Below are 15,833 nucleotides of genomic sequence, written 5' to 3' on the forward strand. Positions count from 1 at the left end.
CTTTTTACTACTCATATATGGGAAATATAATTTCTACATTAATTCAGTTTCTGGTGTTCAATTTCTGCAGCCTGCATCTTCTTTGGTCTCTGTACATCAGAATTAGCATCAGTAATTCCCATCATCCTCTGCCAAATCTGTCCAAACGCATGAAGCAGCCAATAAACATACCCTCTCACAGTTCAATTCCAACAAACCCACAGAACAAATTTTGTCTCCTCTTTGTTCATCCCTTCCACTGTTCTCTGGAACAATCTACCACCATGTGTTTCCCAAGGAATATAACCCACAGCCTTTCATGTCAAATGTGAACAAGTTACTTATTGCCCATTCATTCTACAGTACTAGTGTTCTATAGGTTGATCAACCTCTCACAGATGGGTCTCCATATATATATATAAATCAATCTTGGTATTATTTTTACAGGTCTGCTCCCACTGATGGTGGTTTGCTTCCTGGGGAATACAGCAGTTCTGCTAGATTGCAGGTTTTTGCCTCTCACTGAATGGAGCCACTGCTGAATTTTCTGTCCTGGAGTGATTAGTTTGGTAGTAATCCTTTAGAGTCACTCAGTGAGATTTAGAGTGATCTTGTAGATTACTCATGTTTGGAGAGAGAGGTACCCCAACACTTTAACAATACCCCAATAAAAGTCAAAACTGCTCTGGTTAATGGCTCTAACCAGATACTTCCCATGATGCATATCATTATATATGTCCAAAAGGAGGTGTGCTTTGCATTATCAGATACCATAGCAATTCACTTGAAGTCAACAGTCTTTATATACAAGTGGCTTAGTCATAAAGATACTTCATGCACAAACTTTGTTTACTTATGCTTGGATATAGGATTAAGCAAGAATATAATTTCTTGTCAAGTTTAATTTAAGTTAATTTCAACTGTTCTCTTGCTGTCCTTATTAAATAAATGCTCAGTTTGTCATGTTTTTTCTGCAGGTAGTTTAATTTTTCATCTCAACTGGTATCTCAGGTGGGAGATACCAGTAAATCAAGTGTGAGACAAGGGTGCAAATCATCTCCAGTATAATTCATCATCTATATGGAACACATTATGAAGGAAAGTGGCATTAAACCTGATATCAGAATTAGAGATGTTAATCTCAGCTCTTACTTTATGAAGATGTGTGTTATACATCTAAATAAATCCAGTACACTTCTGAAGGATAACCTAACTAAACTGAATAACTGCAGTAATAAACTCAGCATTTAAAAGACAGACTATGAAATAGGTAGGAACATTGAAAACATCAACTGCATCCTGAATGCAGAACTCCTGTAGAATAAAAACATTTTGGTTATTTAGACATGTTAAAAAAGTGATGATGATGACAAATTAGTATAGAAACAAACTACAGAATTAGCAAAGTTGGTAAAGTAGAGAATTAAAAATAAATTTATATGGAATAAAAGATATTAATTAAACTTAAAGTTTAATTATGTACAAGAAAGAATTCAAACCAATTTTAACTTATGGATCTGAGAGCTGCATTAGGAATAACACTTGATCAGTGACTGAAGACTGCAGATTTAAAAGTTCTGAGAAAGATTAGAGAGTGAACAAATGGCATCAATGATAGAATCGTATTAAATATGAGGATATTAGGAAAGAACTTGACATTGTTAAGATTCAGGAATATGTGAGCAGAGCTAATCTTAAGTGGTACAATCACTTAAACAGAATGGAAAAGAAAAGGTTAGCAAAACAAGTGAACAAATTTAGTAGAACAAATTTTGCTGAGTTGAAACCGTTATTCACTAAACATAAAAATACTTGTTAGAAACACAAAGCACCGTGTTTTAAATTGTTTAGATTATGTAGGGTTGAGGCTGAGATGCTTGAGAAACAAGCAGATTTCAGGAAAGACAAGAGTACCAGAGTTAGACGGATCATTGAGAAATATAGAGTTTAGAACTCTCTTTGATAATGTATTTCATAGACTTCTCCAAGTTTTGACTGTGTTCAACATGAGAAATTGTGGGAGATAATGAATATAATGGGTTTTTCTGAATACATTATCAGGCTAATGGCTAACTTATACATTGAGCAAGTAGGCATATATTACGAACAGGTGTTGGATTAACTAATTGGCTTTAGGTAGGCAGGGGAAGTTAGCTAAGGATGCTTATTTTCTCCTCACCTGATTAATATCTATGCTGAGGACATCATGTGTGTAGCACTGGATGAGCTTAAGACAGGAATTAGGAGAGGTGGCAGATAAATTAGTGATTTAAGGTATGCTGATGATACAGTACTCTTTTGTAACGTCAAGGAAGACCTAGGGTAAATCTTTATCAAAATTAATGAGAGATATGTAAGAACAGAGGACTTCAACTCAATCCCAGCAAGACAAAGATGATGGTTCTCAAAGGAAACATAGACAAGGAGGCACTTGAGAAACAAGTGTACCTCAACAGAGAAAGAATTGAAGTCAGCAAATTTGAGTACCTGGGATCCATCATTTATGTTAAGTATAGCTGTTCAGAAGAAGATTAGGAATGGCTAAAACAACCACCAGAAACTTGTTTAAAATCTGGAAGGATGGATCTATCTTCACAGAAACAAAGTTGATGATTTTAGATGCATCTGTTTTTTCTAATAGTAACTTATGGATGTGAAACTTGGGACCTAAAGAAGTCAAATAGGAAAAAGGATAGCTGTGGAAGGTAATGAAAATCATGGATTTTCTTCAACACATTATCAAGTTGATGGCTAACTTGTACAATGAGCACAGAAGTGGTGTTACAGGAGATTGTCGAGGATCTCATATACTGGAAGGCAGACAAATGGATGGGTGCCAGAAAGGATTGGTAGAACTTTAACACTCCTTTAAATATACTGACATAAGAAAGCTGAAATACTTGGGACATAAAAATATATAAGACTTATTGATAACCTGACCATAGATATTTAATTCGTACATATGTTCGTGCAATATTGCCTACTGGTTTTGCTAGTAACTGTAATGATAAAGGTTTCGCTAGTAATGATAAAGGTAATGAGATGGATGGATGGTGTGTACAGTCTTCAGAGAGTTGAAGTCTCAAAGCATACAGCAAGACTACCTAGAGACAACTGGTGTGGCACATCACTGAGGAGCAGAGTGACTATACAACATCTGATGATGGCCAATGAACCTATGGAAATGGATATTTGGAAGAATTGTGTGTGCTATAAACTAAATAATGTAAGCAGCTTAAAATTGTAGCAAACAAAAAACTTATAAACATTCTCTTCAGCTAGGAATAACCTGTAGCTGATGGGCTTAAGATATGCTTTAAAATCTCAAATTTTGAGAATAATGCTGATGTACCTCTTGAGATCAAGAGAATGCTTCATTGCTGCTGCTCCTTTTAAAAGTAGCCTTTCATATTTGTAATGATAAAGCCTCCAAAGTTCATTCTGGAGTTCAGTGATGTTATTTATTTGGTAAAAACCTGTGGTCTGGGACAAAAAAGAACCTTTATAAAAGCTTTTCAATAGAAGACAATTAAGCTAGCTAGTCTTTGTAGCGCAGATTTTTTTTCCTGAAAAACTATTTCACTGCAAGATAATTAAACTAGTCAAAAATTAACACACAGCTGACTAGGTCGATGGTATGCTCACTTGACCTCGACAGACTATTGAGTCCTACCTGTTAAGAAAAGATGGAGAAAATGAAGTGAGATTTGTAATGTCTCCAATGTAGAATTTTTTTTTTCTTTCTTCCATCTCTTCCATCTGATCCTCTGTGAAGGGCATTTAAATGCATATGTTACCATTATTATGCAAAACCCAATTTGCTATAATGATGGTTGTGTATGCTCTTATCATTGTTAACCCTCCTTTTGAAGAACCTAGCTAAAATGGCTTAACTTGCAAGAACATTGCACTTTACACATTCTTTATGTCATTTCATCACACCACAAATTACTTGAAACAAGAACTGTAGCTTCATCCTCAGCTTACACTGAAGCATGCAATAAATGCAAAACAACCATCAACAATCCATATCTGATTTTTTAAAGGGTCAGATTGCAGAAAGCTCATTGCCTATATAAATGGCAGTCTTACTTCTGAATACTTGCATAGACCATTAAGCCTGTCAATCTGTGCTCTCTCTTTCTCTGTCTCTTTCTGTCATATAGATGGCACTAGTTAACAACACCTAAATATGAGTTAGCCCATATTTAGGTGTTGTAAGCCCATCAAGTCCTACTTTGCCAATTGCCATTCTTCAGTCTAATTTCTGCCATTTGTAATTGGGTTGTTAGTTTTCTCTCTGGTCAGCCACTGCACATCCTGTTGAAAGTTTTTTCACTTGGTTATATTCTTGGTTTCATCCTTTATCCAAGTGTAAGCAAAGTTTGCACATGAAGTCACTTCACGACCAGGCTACTTGTATATAGACTAATGACTTCATATTAATTGCCTTAGTATTCAGTTTTCACTGCATATTGGTGTAGATTGACCTCCTTTCTTAGATCTTTTGTACTGATGCATAAGTGCAAATGTCAATGAGAGAAGGTCACTAATAATCATAGTTTTTGCTGATAGTGCACTCTATTCCTCCTACATTTGACAAACCTGTCATTGCACGAACATTCCGAATTGCATCACTGAGGCTTATTGTTTTACATTCGGTGCCTTCAACATAGACCTTCATGCCATTCTTCAGTGAGGCAAGAGTAACATTCATTTTTTATCAAAACACACCTGTCTTCTTTCTTAACAAAGGATTTCAATTTACCTTCCCTTACTTTTTTCATAGCACAAAATCATCAGATGAAGTTAAATCTCTCTCTCTCTCCCCTTCTTGGACTTATTACTTATCTCTAACCATTCCTGGCACAATCAGATCTTTACACTCATTCACCTAGTGAACTCTGTACAAATTTCCAAATCTCTCAAACTTTAGAATGCTGTTCTCATGTTTGGAATGATGTGGCACAAAACAAAAATTCATGATCATTGATGATTCCTCTTCTCACTAATTCACTTCAAGCACCGTCTGTCTTTCAGCTGCTTTTTTTTTATGGATACTTCCATAATTGTTGTTTCTCTGATTTGATATCCATTATTCCTCCGCTTTCCACTAAGCTTGTTAAAATACGAAAAGTGATTGTTCAACATCCTATTTCTTTGAATCTATTTCTCCTTTTCTTTTATTTAATTTGCTTGCATTCTCTGAAACAACCTTCCTCACAATAGGTTCCTCAACTACAACTTCTGTCTTTCAAGAAAATATAACCTCTTTAACTCTTGACTGCATGTGGCACTAGGGTGCTATGAGCTCTGTAACCTGTTGTGTGTGCCAAATTGTGTGTGTATGTGTATGTAATGAACATATAAAAGAAGTATATCTTAGGAATATTGAATTGCTTGTTTATGATGCACAGTTCATATGCTTATTTAGATTTGTGTTGGTTATAAATGATTTTTTAATGGTTCATTAACAACGCAAGAGTAAAAAGTTTGAATATTTTAATCCAGTATTTTGCCTAACAGCAACCAAAGTATTTTCAGGTATAAAGATAGCAAAGTAAACAGAGTAATTTGAATAGGAACACATAAAGCAAACATTCAAATAATTTGACTGTGCCTTCTGAGAAGCCTGAGATGATTTTTTGATTTAAATATAGAAATACTGTCTCCCAGATATGTGGAAGTTTTTTAATCCATATTTGTAGATTAGGAGAGTTCTGTAAAGCATAGGCAGACCCTCAGAATAACCCATCACTATTAACCACCTTACTGGCCATTATGGATCAGATACGCATTCTCATATGCTTTGTATCCATCATATATTTCAATGTAATATGAATGGAATTACAATTTTAATATGCACTTCGCATCCATGGTAACTTAGACATATATATACACATCCTGGTCGGTAGCATGGTTAAAGCCAAGTCTTTTTAGGATAACAGTTTTTCTCCACTTTACTCCATAGAGTGTCAAGCACATAGCCTGCCAATCCATATTGTCTCTATTGGTTCATAACTTATAATTTCGATAGTCTTTTCTCCATTTTGTTGGAGCTATGCCAGAATGTCCATACTAAGGGAGTTTTTACTAGCGATGTATCTTGTATATTCTGGGCGCTAATAGGTGAATTTAATCTTTGGAGAGTAGATGAGGGAAGCTAGTTTCAGTATTAGTTTACAGTATTTTGTTATTTCAGTTTTTCCAGATACTCATTCAGTATAAGAACTATTATTGTTTTGGATGATGCAATAACTCTTTTAGTTTGTCTACTGCTAGACAGAGGTGGTGGTGGTTTTTCCCTTTCAGTCATTTTTGACCCTAGGGTGACTTTAGCTGTAGGCACTGCCCATAAAGTGTTCCTGGTGAAATTTTTTGTTGCAGGGTAGTTTGCCATTGCTCCCTCTGGGCTCAGGACAGGCATATAACTCTGGCTGGAACGTATTCATGACTGTAATCCATCTGTGTTCACGGAGCTGGTTTGTATTAGACAGGAGTACAATCTGTTTATTTTTTTTTTTAGGATTGTAGCCATTATTGGTAAAATTAAAAATGTATTAGAATTATTTTTTGGAGTATATTGTCATTTAAATAAATAGCTTTAGCAGTGGATTGCCAAAGATAGATATTGGATTAGAGAAAATATATTTGGGTGGTTTGCAGTAGTAAAATTTTATTTATTTTTTCTGTTTATTTTATTTGCTACGATTACTATTTTTTAAAATTTAATTCAATAATTTTTTAAAATTAGATAATGAAATGCCTTGTCATTTCATTATCTAATTAAATTAAATTTTATTTAAAATCACTTAATTTAAATTTGGGCCTTAATTGTAATGTTATTTTATTGTAACCACTCACTAGATGGCATCCAGCATGTGGCTCAGCTCTGTAAATAGGATTTACATTCTTTGTTATAGCTTCTCCTTGTGATTATGTTGATGCACTGATGATGACCAGTTAGTTTCTTGTTGAAATATTTGCAGTAATAAAATTACTATATTCTTGTGAATATGTGTGTATAATTAAGGTTATAATGACACAAGTTTTTAAAAATTGCAGTAGTAAAATTTCATCTTGCTAGGTACTCTGAACCAGGAAGCGGTTTTTTTTTAGTCATTTGCATACATGTTTTGATTTGTGTGGTAAGGAGTGCTCCAAAATTAATAATACTTTGTTTTGTTATTCCTGTCCACAAAAAGTTTGAACTTATAGTGCAATATTATTCTGGATCTCCTAAGAATTTTTTAATTTTATTTATTTTTTAATTTTTATTTATCATCATCATCATCATCAAATTCCTGCCACGTACCCTCAAGGGGTGTACAGGATATGACAGTACTACATGAAAAAATTACATCATTACAAACTTCCTATCTACAATTTTCCTCCAAATCAGTCTGTTACTTGTCAAGACTCCAACATTATCAGATCTTATATTTCTATTGTCTAAGGCACTTTGTACCGTATCAATCCACCTATATCTTGGTCTTCCACTGGGTCGTTTTGCTGCCAACCTGGCAGAGAACACTTGTTTTGCTAATCTTTCCTCTCCCATTCTATTTAAGTGACCATACCATCTGAGATTAGCTCTGCTAACGTATTCCTGGATGCTGACAATGTCAAGTTCTTTCCTAATATCCTCATTTTTAATATGATATTGCCATTGATGCCATCTGTTCACGCCTCTAATCTTTCTCAGGACTCTCATATCTGCGGTCTCTAGTCTTTGGTCAAGTGTTTTACTTCTGACCCAGCTCTCAGATCCATAAGTTAAAATTGGTTTCAACACAGTCTTGTATACAGCTAATTTAGTGTTCCGACTAATTTCTTTCTTATTCCATATGAATTTATTCAATTGACTTCCCACCATACCAGCTTTGCTGATTCTGTTGTCTATATCTATATTTAGTTTACCATCTTCAGTAAAAATTGTGCCTAAGTAGCTGAAATGTTTTACTTGTTCCACAGGTTCTCCATTCACAACACAGTTGACATTTTCAATGAATCTGCCTATTTTCATTGTCTTTGTCTTTTTATTGCTGACCTTCATACCATATCTATTACAACAGCTATTCAATTTAGTAAGAGAATTTTGCAGACTTGTAGCGGATTTATTTAGAAGTATAACATCATCCGCATAAAGCAAAGAGCTGACATTAACATCTCCAATTTCGATATCAGGTTTAATACCACATTCCTTCATAATGTGATCAATATAGATAATGAATAACAGAGGGGATAATGTACATCCTTGTCTCACACCAGATTTAACATTAAACCATCTTCCTGTACTTCCTTCAATTCGAACTACTGACTCACAACTCAAATAAAGACTAAGTATTGCTTGATATAATGCCCCATTGACACCATATAACTGCAGCGTATTGTCATATGCCTTTTCCAAATCGACAAAACTTAAATACAAATCTTTGTTATATTCCCATGCTTTCTCGACTATTTGTCGTAAAGTGAAGATCTGATCCTGACAGCCTCTATTTGGCCTGAATCCAGCTTGTTCTTCACCAAGCTTTTCTTCCACAATTCTTCTCAACCGTTTCTCAAGTATACTTGCATAGATCTTGCCAGGAACACTCAGTAAGGAAATACCTCTGTAATTCTCACATTCAGTTTTATTTCTCTTTTTATATATGGGTACTATGAGAGCTCTACTCCAATCATCGGGAATTCGTCCCTCTGTCCAGGCTTTCTGAACTATGCAGTGCAGCCACTGTAAGACTCTTATACCACCATACTTCAGCATTTCTGGTCGAATATCATCTATTCCTGCTGCCTTTCCACATTTCAAGCCTTTGATGGCTTTTTCTACTTCAAGTATGGATATGTATTCCTGACTGCATGCCTGGTCAGTGTTTTTTATCACTGTGCTGTCATCACTGCTTGTTTCATTTAGCAGTTTTTCAAAGTAATTACTCCATACTTCAAGGATATCTTTTTCTCCTGTTTTCATTTCACCTTTATCATCTCTAATTCCTTTTACAGCACTCTTTTCTCCATTCCTAAGCTTCTTCAACAACCTCCAGAATATTTTGCCACCTTCTTGATATTTATTTTCTATATTCTTGCCAAAGTCCTCCCATGACTTTTGTTTAGCTAGTTTTACACACTGTTTAGCTTTCTTACATTTGTCTCTGTATTCTGTAAGAGGAAAAGCTGACTTATTTGCCAGGAACTTTTGATATGCTTTCTTCTTTTCCTTCACTGCCTCTTTAACTTCCTGTGTCCACCAGGGAGTTCTGATTTTTTTATCCTTGCACACAACCTCACCACATGCCTCTCTGGCAGAATCAATCAATGTTTACTTCAGAGTTTGCCACTGAATCTCCAAGGTTTGATTCCTGTTCTCAAACTCTTTCATTTTCTTTTCAATAATATTTCTGTATTTTAGTCTACAGTTTACATCTGAGAGCTGCTCAACTTTTATTCGCTTTAAAACTTTCTTACATGTTATTCTTTTCAATATGAAATTCAATTTTATCCTGCTCAAGACTAAATAGTGATCACTTCCAATTTCAAATCCTCTGTACACTCTGGTGTCCTGCACCAGGGAGAAAACATCACTATCAACAATAACATAGTCAATGAGACTTTTCTTATTCCTAGCCTCTTCTCTCCATGTGAATTTGTGCACATTTTTATGTTGGAACATGGTGTTAGTAATAACCAGTCCATGTCCTGAGCAGAAATCCAACAGATATTTGCCATTATTATTAGCTTTGCTCTTTTCTCCAAATTTTCCCAAAATATTTTTGTATGTCTCACAATCATTTCCTACTCTACTATTTAGATCCCCAACAAGGACCAACTTTTCCTTTTTCATTGTGTCAGTTGCTTTTTCTAAAGCCTCAAAAAATTCCTCCACTTCTACCTTAGTAGAACCTTCTGTGGGACCATAGGCACAAATAAGTCTCATTGTCCAGTTCCCCATTCTCATATTTGCCCACATTACTCTACTTGAGACTGACTGCCATTCAAGAAGATTAGCCTCGTATTTTGTGTTGAATACTATGGCTACTCCTTCTTTTCCTTGATTGTCATTGCCTGAATATAACATTTTGTATTTATTGCTCAGAAAGATCTCACCAGTTTTGGTCTTTTTTGTTTCAGTCACCCCTATTATGTCGATCTGGTACTTATCTAATTCCTCAGCTAGCTCCATTTCTTTGCCATTCAGGCTTCTTACGTTGATAGTACCGATCTTTAACTCTGGTGATGTTGAGTTGGGGTTTGTTTTCAGATTTGTTCCAGTAGCTGACTTTTCACTGTTCGCCCTGGTTCCCTGGTGAAAACAACGGGGGCCTTGTTTAACCGGGCGACGCCCCAGCCGGCATGAAATTTTGTCATGTTGTACCATCATTTTTTATTTTGGTTTAACCAATAAGAATACAATTTGGTCGGCTAAATCCCAAATTGCCAGCCCATCCTCGTTCGTTCAGAATGAAAGTAGATACCCAACAGGGTGCACCACGAGTAGGTGAGGATTGGACATTAGGTCAGAAGCCCTGGTCGGTTCTCCGCATTCCTTTAAAGGCTATGTGGAGGTCTCCTCTCAGTTATACAGCTTTGACCCTTAAGCACCCCAATAAATAAATTTTTATTTATTTATTTAATAAACCCAGAAACTAGCAGTGGATTGATCTCCTACCTAAAGCGAACACAAGCATTTCTGCCAATGGAAGGATTCATATCTGTATCCTGGTGGTTGGAGAGAGTGGTTATGTTAATTAATTAGAAGAAACACACGTATAAACCACAGTGAAAATTATTTAATTGTAAATATTTCATCCTAAGTATCTTAGGATGAAATTTACAATTAAATAATTTTCACTGTGGTTTATACGTGTGTTTCTTCTAATTATGAACGCACCACAGGTTTCGTTATTTAAAAAAGTGGTTATGTTAATCACTCTGGCAACTATTATTGCCAGCTGGACTTGTAGCTTCAGAGAAAAGTTGATTTGATAAAGTAAACAGTTATCACTCATTGTAAAGAATTTATGGAGACAAAAAGCACACATGTTCAAGTAATTATTTTACTTATAATGATGAACATTAATTATAAGTAAAGTAATTTCTCAAAAAAATGGTTTTTTATCTTCATAAATTCTTAACAATGAATGCTGACTACCATATAATCTTAAAAGAAAGAATAAACAATTATCACATTCATAAATTCAAAAGCCTCCAATAGCCCAAAGCTTGAAAGCTTGTGATTGCTTGTTAATAAATTCATTGTGTCATTGCTACTAACAGAAGCAGTCATTTTCCCCACTTGAGATCAAAACTTTGACATTACACTCAGACTTCCTAAATAAGAAATTATGGTGATTGTTGAATATGAAATCTACAATTTCCCACCCATAGTTCCTTACACAGGTAAACTCTATAAAGTCATTATTTCTTCAAACAAAAAAGCAGCTCATCTTAAAAATGTATATAACAAAATATTTATAATTAGGACAGATAAAAACAAATTCTGTCATAATGAATAAGTAGACTAAACAGGAAAATATATTTAAAAGGACATGCCACTAACCAGATCATAAATAATGATTTTGCTAGTACATGAAAGAAAAATATATAAATTACTGGAAATGTTCCATCTTGCTATAAAGAATTTTATTTACATGATAAAAGCTTAATATAAAAACTACCCCAGATATACAGGATCTTCAAAATTCTCAAATCTAATTCATTCCTTCATACAGGAAGCAGATAGGATTGACAGTTTCACTTACCAATTTGGCATGCCATTAACTAAATCATCATCCTCTCCTTAAAAATAGAAACCCAGTCCTTTTAAAGCTAGTTCAGAACATCTCATTCTCAGAGTTTCAGACATCATGATTAGCTACACATTCCTTGTCTTTTTTATGGTGTACAAAGGAAATGACGAGAGAGAGAGGGGGGGGTGAGACTTATTTAAAGTATCATCCCTCGTTTTCAGCTGTTTAAATTCACTGTTTGTGTTGGTTATTTCATATGGAAGGAAAAAATGTATAGCTAGATGGTACCAGTGCTTAGACCATTTTTACATTCTACATTCAAAATACCATTCTGGCTGCACTGTGTTGATGTTTACTAATGATCTAGGCACATTATTAGATGCATTTGTAGTGTGTACATTCAGCTAGCATTCTAATACCCAAAAAAAATGTATAGCAAAAAGAATAAAAACTGTTTGTATTTCCTTGACACATTATCTGCATCTTCCAAATGGGTCTTCATTATTATTTTTTGTTATTAAAAAAGGCTGCACATACTTGTTGGCAGATAATAACAAAACAGTAGGACATATCATCATCATGCTGGCTGGTTGGCTGAGTGGTTAATGCACCTCCTCTAGTCAACAGAATGTGGGTTCAAATCCTGCTATGGGAATGGATGTTTGTAATTATCTTTAGATGGCAGTTGAATTTCATCTCTTGGTATGAGACCACTGCCTTGCTTTAAAAAGAAAAAAAAAATGATGATGATAAAATCCTTAGCCTGCCCATTGTACTAATGTACTGTAATTTTACAAGTGGACGAGACACCTAAATGGTGATCAAGACTATTTGTCTTGTGGACATAGCACTCTGTAAATAAGTTACACACACACACAAACATGCATCATTATAAAAACTTTATATACATATATGTACGTGTATATTTGTCTCTTGGCTGTGATAGTTGCTCTATCAGCTGCAACTCATATCAGACTTCTATACTAAAACCTCAGCACACAAGTTTGATCCTAGATATACACTGCTTGGAAAGAAGTCAATGGACACCACAGTATGAGGAACAAACAGTCATGGCACCCACCTTAATAAGATGTAAGACCTCCTTTTGCTGTGATGACTGTAGCAATCCTAATGAGCATACTTTCCACAAGCTTACGATAGTGATCAATGAGAATTTTGGACCATTCTTCCTGTAGGTATGTAATGATGTCCTGGACTGTTGTGGGGTGAATGTCCCTTGATCTCACCCTATGCTCCAGTTCATAATGATGATGTTCAATAGGGTTGAAATTAGGCCATTCATGTGTGGCAACATTAGTGTCCACAAACCATGCAGTTATAACAGCAGTCTCATGACACTGAGCATTGTCTTGCTGAAAGAGACAAATGGTCAGTACCATAGAAACATCATAAACTAGGAAACGCTGTATTCTTCAGAATGTTCACAAACAGAGATCTGAGACTAAACCAGGAAAAACAGGACTGTACCATCAGACTGCCACCTTCAAATTTCATAGTTGGGATTACGCACTCATAACTCTAATGTGAGAGACGTTCAATGGATATCTGCCACACCCATACCCGTCCATCTGCTCGGTAGAGGGTATAGCATGATTTGTTGCTCCATAACTCAGCTTTCCAAGCTTCCATGTCCCACTGTACATGCACTACTGAAGACAATGCTCCATGTTGGTTTGGGTAATGTGAGACTTGCATATTGTGCTCTTACCATGGAAACCCATGTTTTGAGCATCTGTTCTGAATGTTTTTGTGCAGATTTGTGTTTCAGTACATTCCCGGAACTCTGCATTCAACATGGTGGCCGATGAATGGTGGTTTTTACATATTGTCCTTTGTAGCATCCTAGAGTCACATTCGGTGAGTGTGGTGGTGTGTTGTCCACTGTGGGTAGCACTTGCAGTTGACTCCCTGTGCTTCCATCTCAGTATGGTATCACTGATTATTAACCTGGGATGGCCCAATTTGTCAACAATTTGCCAAACACATAGGCCTGCAACATGGCAGCCTATCATAATGCCTCAATAAACTCCATTTCTCTTCTTGCAGCCATTTCATCCAGACACAGTTGCACTGACTTGGAGCATCATATTTCTCCAATTTATACAAGCTACAAATGTGACTTATTACATGGCATTATGCACCTTGCCCATGGGGGTGTCTGTTGACTTCTTTCCAAGCAGCATATGTGTATTGCTGTGATAATTCTCTTCTATTTTTAAATTAAATCTTGAACTTCTGCGGTAATTGAGTAAATTTGAGTCTATGTTCCCATATATAAAATATGCAAACAGTTTAATAATTCTATGATACATACAAAAAAAATGAAGAAATAAATATACAACTTACTTTCTGAAACTTTAACGACAAAAATTCCTTTGAAGGTCTAAAAAGACAATTAAATAATTCACATTTTATCTGAACTCAGAATGTGCTAGCTTTTTAATCCCATGATAACTTTAGACTAAATTTGTTCATTCACTGGTAAAAATGGACATCTCTCTCTCTCTATATATATATATATATATAATGATAAGCCTTTTTATGTCACATTTTTTGAAACTCGGTGGCTGCCCCTGAGTGTCGAGTCTTCAAAATTCGAGTCATCAGAATTCAAGGAGAATTGGCCTACCAGTCCGGAACATGGGGGGGGGGGCGTAGGTGCTAGGGGGACACCCCCCTAGTGTGTGTGTGTGTGTGTGTGTGTAACCCTGCTCTATATAAAACCCTTATATATATAAACCCTGCTCTAGAGACTAAACATGGAACTTTTTCAAACTGTTTCAGGCCTCCAATAAGTGGGGAGGTGGGATCATGCACCATGCAATGAAATTCGTCTTGATGTATTCTGTGTTCCATGTATTTTATAAAGTTCAAAATAACTGTTGAGTTGCCTTTGTCAGTTTTCAATATTACAATATTTTTGTCCTTTTTAATGTTCTTTAAGTCCTTTAATTCTACTTTTGTGATATTATTTTTAGGTGGTTTTGGTATTCTTTGGAGGCTATTTTCCACATTTGCAATGATATCTAATTTAGGAATCTTACTTTAGGAGATCACAAAATTCAAACCACAGAAAAGGATGTTCATTTCAGGATAACTTTTTTGAGGACTTGATAACTATTTTATTGAGTGGTAATCTATCATTATGGTTGTTTTCTTTCATTGATAAGGTTTGGAAGATTCTTCATTCTTTCTTGACTTACAGTACTAATGCATTCTGATTTTTCATATGAAAGTCTGTCTGAGTTATTCTAAATGTTTGTGGAGAGAAAAGATAAATCTGTATGCTTGGCTGTTTGTTTTTGAAAGCTCATATCTTGTGTGCACATTATGTTCTTTAAGTAATTCTACTGCCAGCGCAATTTCAAAAAAACAAGGGAAGATACCATTGTCTCTACACCTTAATAGAAATGTTAATCTATTGAGGAACGGTTTTTATTTTATTCTGAGTTTTTCAAATTTATTCTTGCACAAAAACTCACCATGAGTTTGTATCTTATTGTCATCAATATTATATAATATAATGTATATTAGAATCACTATTTTCCAATATTAAACCACACACAGAGAAGTCAAAAAGAAACTATGTTTTAATTCAACTGTTTCATGAAAAAACTTTGTTTCACTTCACCAGGAAATAGCACAAATAAATTAAAAAAGCTACAAGCAAAGTAATAACAGTTAACATTTCTTGTGAAGAATATTTGACAAAATGTAAACAATGGAAAGTATGCATTTGCTGTTACGATGGCCGCTGGTTTGTGGTTGTTATATACTGCTGGTAGATATAAGTGTCTCGAAAAAATAGGCCTCCAGTATCAAGGAACACAACCAAAAATTTGGTGAAGATATGTCGATAATTTTATCATCTGATATGGTTCCTCTACACAATTAGAAGATTTTGTTACCTTCCTGAACAACATTCATTCTCAAATCAAATTCACAGTTGAATTAGAAAGAAATAGTTCTTTACTATTTTTAGATACACTACTTGAGATATCAGAGTCAAACACACTCATCTTCTTGGTCTACAGGAAAACCAGCTAACACAGGACATTATCTATACAGAACCTCTCATCATCA

At 35.1% G+C, this 15,833-nt stretch overlaps 1 protein-coding gene across 2 annotated transcripts in view; it reads left to right on the plus strand.

Annotated features, from left to right (window-relative positions):
* LOC150107256 (heme A synthase COX15) overlaps window positions 1-15,833 on the plus strand; it is a 159,849-nt gene that overhangs the window by 65,141 nt on the left and 78,875 nt on the right. The window lies entirely within an intron of this gene.

Source organism: Typopeltis vanoorti, chromosome 4 (assembly GCF_054136105.1).
Source record: "Typopeltis vanoorti isolate ZY-2024b chromosome 4, IOZ_Tvanoo_1.0, whole genome shotgun sequence".
Lineage (NCBI taxonomy): Eukaryota > Metazoa > Arthropoda > Arachnida > Uropygi > Thelyphonidae > Typopeltis > Typopeltis vanoorti.